Raw genomic sequence first — 8,404 nt, forward strand, 5'->3', positions numbered from 1 at the left:
CTTAGCTTTCCTGACAGCCCCCCTACAGGCCTGAGCAGAGGAGGTATACTCCTCTTTGGAGATAGCACCCCCCTTCCACTGGGTGTACACCGCCTTTTTGGCAAGCAGGCATTCCCAGACGCCCTTGGTGAGCCAGGGGGGCTTCCGGGCACTCTTGCCCTCCTTGCTTCTTGTTGGGATGGACTCCCCCTGGGGCCTGAGTATTGTTTCCTTAAGGAACGACCGCTCATCCTGGACACTGAGTTCGCCTACCCTCAAGGACCCCAGCGCCTCCCCCACTAGTCTCCTCAACTTGTTGAAGTTGGCCCTCCTAAAGTCTAGGGCGACCGTCTTGCTGCAGGCCTTTGACACCCTGCGCTGGATGGTGAATTCCAGCAAGCAATGATTGTTATTGCCCAGGGGATCAAGAACCTGGAGGCCCCTTACCAGGTCATCACCTGTGACCAGGACCAGGTCCAACAGGGCGTTTCCTCTGGTGGGACTGTGCACCTCCTGGATTAAGTGGAGGTCCTGAATCTCAGCTAGGCACCTCCTGGAACGGTCCGTCCTGGCTGACTGTTCCTCCCAGCAGATGTCTGGATAATTAAAATTACCCATGAGAACTACATCCCTTGCCCTATGTGCCTCTGCAAGCTGGCCTGAAAATTCCCAGTCCAGCTCCTCACTTTGGTTGGGGGGTGTTACAGGATCTTTCAATAGTCGGGCTTACAGCAGATCACGCTCTGATGATGTTATAGGTGGTCAGGCTTAACTTTATTGATGAAACGTTAAACAAAACAGAATCAATGGTGTTATGTCCACCAGTGAGCACACACTCACTGATGTCTCACACGCCCTAGCGATGCGTGAGACTGCTGTCGTGTTCTGGCGAGGTGTTTCCGGGGTTGGTCGCTGGGATCAGGCGGGTCTGGCGTCCTCCCCTCCGGCTGGCCAGGCCGAAGGTCGCTCCAAGTTCAAACCGATCCGTGACTACGTTCCGTTGGGCACACAAAGACCCCAAAGTTCGTAGTGCAATGTCTTTTATACCCTCAGTGATGCAGGGCGGTCTAATCACGTGTGGCACTTCTTCATTGGCTCGGAGCGGTGACTGTCACATTACTGACAGATGCTGGACTTTCCTTTGGGAAACCCCGTGTAGAAAATCCCAGCCGCGTGTTTCTTCTATACTTGCAACCCTAGAGTCTCTTATTCACTTAGCACCTGTTACATAAACACTATGCAAGCCTCTAGTTGGCGTATGCGAACATGGCCACCTATGCAAAATAATTACAACAGGGGGTCTGTAGTAGACCCCCACCGTCAAATCACTCTCCCCACGGTCCCCTTGAATCTTAACCCAGAGCACTTCTTTGGTTTAATTCCTTTTAATAGCAGGTTACCTCATGATTCCCTCCATGAATATGGGAATTAACTTCACAGAGGGAAAGCAGACACAAACCAAGACTTTAGCAAAAGTAGGGATTAAAAGAATAATGGATGGGAAGTTTGTGAAGGAAAAATGAAGGAAAAGTAAGCCTTCTTAGCTCACATCAGGTTGGCATGGGATCTTTGAAAGCTACGCTTAGCTCCAGAGTGAACTTTAACCTTAGTGTGGTGGGTGGACCTCTGTCTTTGACCTCCAGGCTGCTGACATCTCTATTTCAAGAGGCAACTTCAGGATGAAGCTCACATACTGCCAGATGTACTTTGATTCTGTGACAGCTCTAGGACTGGTAGATATAGAATTGTCTTCATTGTTCTTATCTGCTATCACTGTGTATCAATAACATTTGCCTACTTATTAAATGGAGAGGTTGTGGTCAGTCTGAGGGCTTGGGTCCAGCCCAAACAAGATATCTGGGTCATAAATATAGCACTAACACACACCTAAAACGTTAGTAGTTTGGCTATAGGATATGACTGCAGTTCAGCACGCCCTTTTAACGTATCATTAGGAAGTATTTTAATTAGTTAATTAATGGCAGCAACACTACACACAGCATATGCTTCTCATGAAAGACCTGGAGTTTCATCCATGTAAAAGGCTTGGAGAATAACTTTGTAATGTTTAAACTGAATGTACAAGATCATATTTTTGTCATGCACTAAAACTATGTATAGATAAGATCTACATGACCGGATGTGCCCTTGACTTACGAATTGGTATATAGAGCTAATGGTTTCAATTTAACCCTTTTTAATTTGTGCACAGCTTGTTAAAGTTATTGGGAAGCACAAATGCTCTGCTCCATGTTTTCTCTTCTAAAAGTTGGATTGGAGTGCATAAGCACAGAAATTGACCCCAAGTATGTTTATCTTAACTTTATGCTTTTGGCAGGCCAGTAGGGAGTGCTCCTACATTGAGCCACCCACCTCGCTGTGCCCAACCACCTTCCAGGCTCCGAGTGCCTCCCTGGGGGCACTTTGTCTGTCTGACCCCCTTCCTGGAGCACACCTGCAGGCCTGGGGGTAATGCTGCCACCACCGAGAGTCTGGACTGATCTTGGACCTGCACCCTCTGGGAAATACAGGCCTAGTAGTCCTTCAGGGTACTTGACCTACTACAAGAACCTGTGGTGCTTCCCTCAGTCTGAAGCACAAATAGTGGTTTCCCTTAGTCAGCTGAACCAAAGGAACCCCAAGGCATAATCTAGACCTTCTCCCAATAAGTCTCCCATGCTGAGTATAAAGGAGAGCTTTATTGATTACAAGGAGTCGGTTTGGACTTGGGTACAGGGTAGAGCAATATCAGATATCAGAGAAATACCATAGAGCAAACAGTGGCATGGTAGCCTTTGATTATGCATCTCTGTTATTGCAAGCATTATATCTAGTTAGATCTCAAGTGACTTACAAGTATCATCCAGAGGCAGGTGGAGATTTCCTCTGGAGGCAAACAGTTCATTGATCAAGAGTTTCAAAAGAGAGTTTCAGATGGTCCAGCTTCTCTGAGAGTTTTCATCATGCCTACTGCCCTCCTCCCAGGCAGTCCTTCACTTACACAGTCCTTATAACCTCACTTACCTGATCTAATGAAAGTCAGCAACTGTTGGCTGCTAGCCAACCAATTTGAAATGCATCACTGGTTACCGGGTAGACTGGCAGGGTCTTTAGCCCCCTTCCAGTCATGTTGGCATTGCTTAGAATAATAGGGAGTTTAAGTCCCTCACCCAGGTATGAGGCCACTCACATAGGCAGAGGGAGCAGGTTTCCCACCTCCCTCAGGAATGTATGCAGCTCGGGTTACAATTCAGGGTTACCTGAGGCCATTGGGGCAGAGGTGTCTGCCCTCTGCAGTGACCATGGTAACCAAATTGTCAGATAGCAGAGATGGTATTATGCCACATGTGCCACCAAATCTAGTGCTGTAAAAATCTTTCTTCCTTTTAATTTAATCTAGGAATCTTGCTAAAACACATATGAGATGCTTTATATGGAAATGTCTGTCTCATCTCATTTCACTAGATTTGTTGGCTAAGATCAAGTATAATAATTGGTCTTACCAGAACAGAGGACCTGTGTGGTGTCCCCCCACACCACAGCAGCAGGGAGTCTAGGTGTAAAAGGACACCTGGGAGACCATGAACATGGTGAGCTATGCTGAAGTTGCAAGGAGGGCAGCAGACTGAGGAGGAGCAGCAGAAGACTACTGAGTGGGGAAGTGAGGGGCTACACCATCAGATGCAAGATGAAGAGTTCTGACATGTGCGATCATCATCTCCTGAATGGAATGAATAGGGAGGAATTCAGCAGGATGGTCCTGAGAGAGCTGCTCCACGTAAAGAAGGATGATATTATTTACATATGGAAATGTACATCCTCTTCAGATTGGGAGGTGGGGTTTAGGAGTCTCATGGCCAGGCAGGACTTCTGGCAACTGGTTGGGCGGGGGTTGGAGTGGGGGAAGCGGCCATGACCCTAGGCTAGAGGACTTTGTCTTCTGTGGGGGCAAAGGTCTTCTAATTTTGTTCTGGACAAAGAGGGTGAGGATCCAGCTCTGAACCACAGAGGTGGGGGAGAAAGACTTAAAACTCTGGCTGAGCAGGAACTGAGGCTGTGGGGACTGTGGAAAAAGAGAGATGGAGAAGATATTTGGACTGGGGCATGGATTACTGGGGTCATCCTAAAATAGGATCTGGACAATACAGGGGCAGTAATTCACTTTCCAGCCTTCCTGACCATGGGGCACCACAGGGGCCTGATTTCCTAATGGGGGCAGCCCAAACTTCTGCTGCAGATGTGGAGAGGAGGGCCACCTAGGGACAAACTGTCTGCAGCCAGGCAGGGCACAACTCCCAAGAGCTGATCCCAGGAGAAGCATTGCAATCTCTGTGGGGAAGAGGGGCACCTCTTTAGGAAATGTCTATGGGCACAGGCTTATGTAGCTAGGGAAGCTGAGGAAGAGGAGGTACCACCTGTGGCCCCAGTAAGTGAGGGTCAGGACATAGCAGCTGCAGAAAGTGAAAATTAAATGAAGCAGGGGATCCAGGAACAGTAGGGGGGAGAGGGCAACCCAGAGCTAGAGCCCACAACTATCTTCAAGCAGTAAAAGAGACCTGCCCATGCACCCCTGCCTGACTGCCACTGCCCCCACATGCAGCTAGCAAAATGGGAAGCATTAAAATCACTTCTATTAATGTAAGAAGCCTGGCAGGTCAAGGAAAATATGACCAGATGCTACAAATCCTGGAACAGATGGAAGCAGATGTGATCTCCTTGCAGGAATGTCAGCTTTTCAACCAGAAAAGTAGCTCTTTGTTCTCCAAACACTGGTCTCATGGTCCAGCCATGTTCTCTGGTTCTGGAGACATTAGAGCTGCTGGTGTTGCAATCCTCAAGAAAGGAGACACCGTGTGCCTCCTGCAGCACAGAAAGATAGTTGCAGGCAGGCTGTTACAAGCCACTCTGGAGACAAAGGGCACTGCTTTTGAATTGTTGACGGTGTATGTGCCAGCCAATAAAGAGGCCAGGTGCACTTTCCTGGAAAATATGGCCGTCATGATCTTCACCAGTCCGCCGGTGGGCATCACAGGGGACTTCAACTGCATCATCAGCAAGGGAGACTGGGTCAGCAGAGCCAGAAAGACAGGCATGGACAGGTCCTTCAAGCAGCCAAAGCAGCTCATCTGTAATCATGACCTAGTGGATGAAGCAATGGATGCCCAGGGACCTGGGAGACACTTCACCCAAGTGGACCCCATGGGCAATACCAAATCCAAGATAGACTTTGCCTTCTCCACATTCCACCCTGTGGCGAGGAAGGCCTGCTGCACACCCATCTGTTTCTTGGACCACTGCCGCCTCACACTCTGGGCTGACCTGGGGGGACAGCTGGAAAGGGGCAGAGGAGTGTGGAAGCTGAATACCTGTATCCTGGAAGATGAACAGACCAGGTGCAGCTATAGAGAGCACTACATGGAGTACAGGCCCTAGAAGGTCCTTCAGCAGAGCGAGACATGGTGGTCTAGTGTGAAAGAGAGGACCAGGGACTTCTTCCAGCAACTTTGGGGTTTACCCCCCCTGCAGGGGGCCCCCCAAGCTCCCAACAGGAGAACAGACCCTCACCTCCTCCCCACCCCAACTGCTTCTCAGCCCCAGCCAGAAGTGCTTATATCCACACTTCTTGTCTGGCCTCAGTCCTTTGTAAACACACAAACCAGTAGTCCATCAAAGTCCCCCTCCCCACCTACGTCATCCTCCCCTGTCTGCACATCTTGTAATCCTCTTTTGAAATGCACCATAGCATCAGCACCAGTGGGTTTTTTGGCACACACACCTGTAATATACAGTACCAAAACTCTTATTTACAGAATAACATCCAACCAATCAACAACTGAACAAACAACAACTGTCATTAAATAATCAAGCACAGATCAATAGTCCCTCATGGAATAACTGGAGATCATCATTTTCACTTCTATCAAAAATACAAATTGGAAATCATTATCATGCCTCCTGAGTAGTACTGTGCTGCTGTTTTCTGTGAAAGAAAAGAAGAATGAAAGGAATTGTGCTTTCTTCTCACTCTACAGAATTGCATAATTTATATTTCCATAACTCTTTACTATTAAATACCTTCCTAATCAATCACTGTCCTGATTGATAGTATTGTTCTTTGGTGTGCGTCATTGCATCTCAAATTGACAGGTAATGAAAAGCTGGGAGGGGAAATCACATTCAGCACTTAGCCCATTCCAAAATCTCAAACAAAGATTGGTGGATTTTAAGACTTGAAAAGTACCCCCCCAATTGGGAAACTTAACAATATCCAGCACTCTGACTCTCAGTCTTGATCCCAAAACACAAGCTGCCGGTTGGAGGATTCTAATTGTGGCAGTGCTGGCAAGGGGGGACGATGTGGGACCATGTACATAGTGTTAGTATGGACTAGAACCACTGTGGGTGGCATTAGTGCTAGCACTCATTGAGTGGGTATGGGTGGAGGAGTGGGTGGCCATGACTAAGGCAGTGGTGAACGCATTCTGCTTGCACAATGGCTTGGGTGAATGGTTTTGTGAGTGGTTTTGCCAGATTGTCTACCCTGCCCTCCTACCTGTGTTGAAAACCATGGAGTGGTTCTGTGGTTTGGCTGGTGTCTGTTCAGTTCTGCGCCATGATGTTATTATGTGGGCTTTATGGTAATTTATGTAGGGTGTGCTCTCCTGTATTTCTCAAGGGATAATGGCTGGTCATCAGTGACTATTCATTAAAGTCTTTTGAAGTGAGAAATGTCCTGAGCCCAAGGCACAAAAAGTACATAGAATACTTCATGAGAAGGCCCCTAAGGTGACTGTCACCCCCAGTAAGACTCATGCTCATGATGCCAATTAAAGGGACCTTCCCTGGTTCCCCCACCCAGCCTGAGATTATGTGCTCCCACAGTTATCTTTGGGGTCTACAAACGTGTACCTTCTGTAGCAAGGGGATTGCAACCTAGGGTCTTCCCTCCTCCCTGTGTGGCTGTTTCGGGTTTCCTTTTCCCAACACTCCACACCATGCTGTTCTCTCCTCCTTGGCCCTTGTTGCTCCCCTGGCCACTCGCACAGTCCCCAAGACATAGAAGGCACAGCATGGGGTCCCTACAGTGTCAGCTGCTTGGCCAGCTGCCCCCTCAGCAACAGTTTTCTGGCCCCTGGATGCCTGATAATGGGCTGTGCCAAGTGCTGCACACTCTTTAATGGTCTGCCAATTCAGGGGTCCCTGGGTTCCCCTTCTAGCTGCAGGTGGAGGCTGGCCAAGCCAGCTTTTCACGTTGCCACAAAAGAAGCACACCAACTTTGGCCCCATGTTTCCTGAGTTCCCCTTAGCATGCAGCCTGGATTTCTCTGGCCAGGGTGATCTCTGCAAGCATACAAAGACATTTTGCCCAGCAGCCAACAATTTCTTTCAGACTTTGAATTTGGTGCTCTACTGCCTACCCTAACCGTTCCCCTAGTGATGCAAGGCAAAGGTAGGCACCCCAAGGGGTGCACCCTCCCAGGGCTGGCTACCAAACCATTTGCAAGCCAGCCCTTCACCAAAGAAACACCCCACCTTTTCCTCCTGGTCCCTGAGGTGCCCCTAGTGTACAGCCCAGCTTTCTATGTCCAGTCTGATCACTACAAGCATACGAAGGTGCTTCACCCAGAAGCCAACAATTCTTTTGGCCTTCTAATTAGGGTCTCCAGTGCCCACCCCAACCATTCCCCTATTGATGCAAAGCAAAGGTAGGTACCTGGAAGGGTGCACCCTGTCAGGGCTGGCTACCATACTATTTGTAAGCCAGCCTTTTACGTTTCTGCAAAGAAGGACCCCACCTATGTCCCCCAGTCCCTGAGGTTGTCCTAGGATCCGTCCCAGCTTTCTCTGAACAGCATCCACCCCGGGATGTCCATAAAACCATTGACAAACCAGTTCCTCAGGTCTTTCTTGCCACCCTCCCCCTCCCCTTTTGACAGCACTGGCTCTGCATGGCCATGCATGCTCTGACACCACCCAGCATGGCCCAGGGCTAGCCAACGTGTGTCCAGGGGCTTCACATCTTGTCTGTCATTTCTGCTTGGGTGCTAGCTTCAGTGTGTCGCCAGTGTTTCCCCAATCAGTTTCCACATTGCCATAAGAGCTAACCCTGACACTGAGCTTCAAAGTGTCTTATTCTACCCCTTCCCCATCCCCCATGCTGTTGCTGCTTCGGGATTTCTTGGGCTTCCCAGTACTGGTTAAAGGACCTACCTTTCCTGCTGTTTAAAAAAAAATGCAATTGATGCATATACACCAAAGAAAAGGAGAGAGATTCATCATTTACATAAGTAACCTTTAATGATTTATTTACCATAAGTTACATAAAAATCAAATATTACAGGATTTTTCATTTAAAAGTTTTCAACACAGTTACTTCATTTTATTGAAGACAGCTTATTAAAGACAGTTCAGCTCACTGTACTAA

The sequence above is a fragment of the Crocodylus porosus genome, unplaced genomic scaffold (assembly GCF_001723895.1).
Source record: "Crocodylus porosus isolate Cpor-Errol unplaced genomic scaffold, CroPor_comp1, whole genome shotgun sequence".
Taxonomy (NCBI): domain Eukaryota; kingdom Metazoa; phylum Chordata; order Crocodylia; family Crocodylidae; genus Crocodylus; species Crocodylus porosus.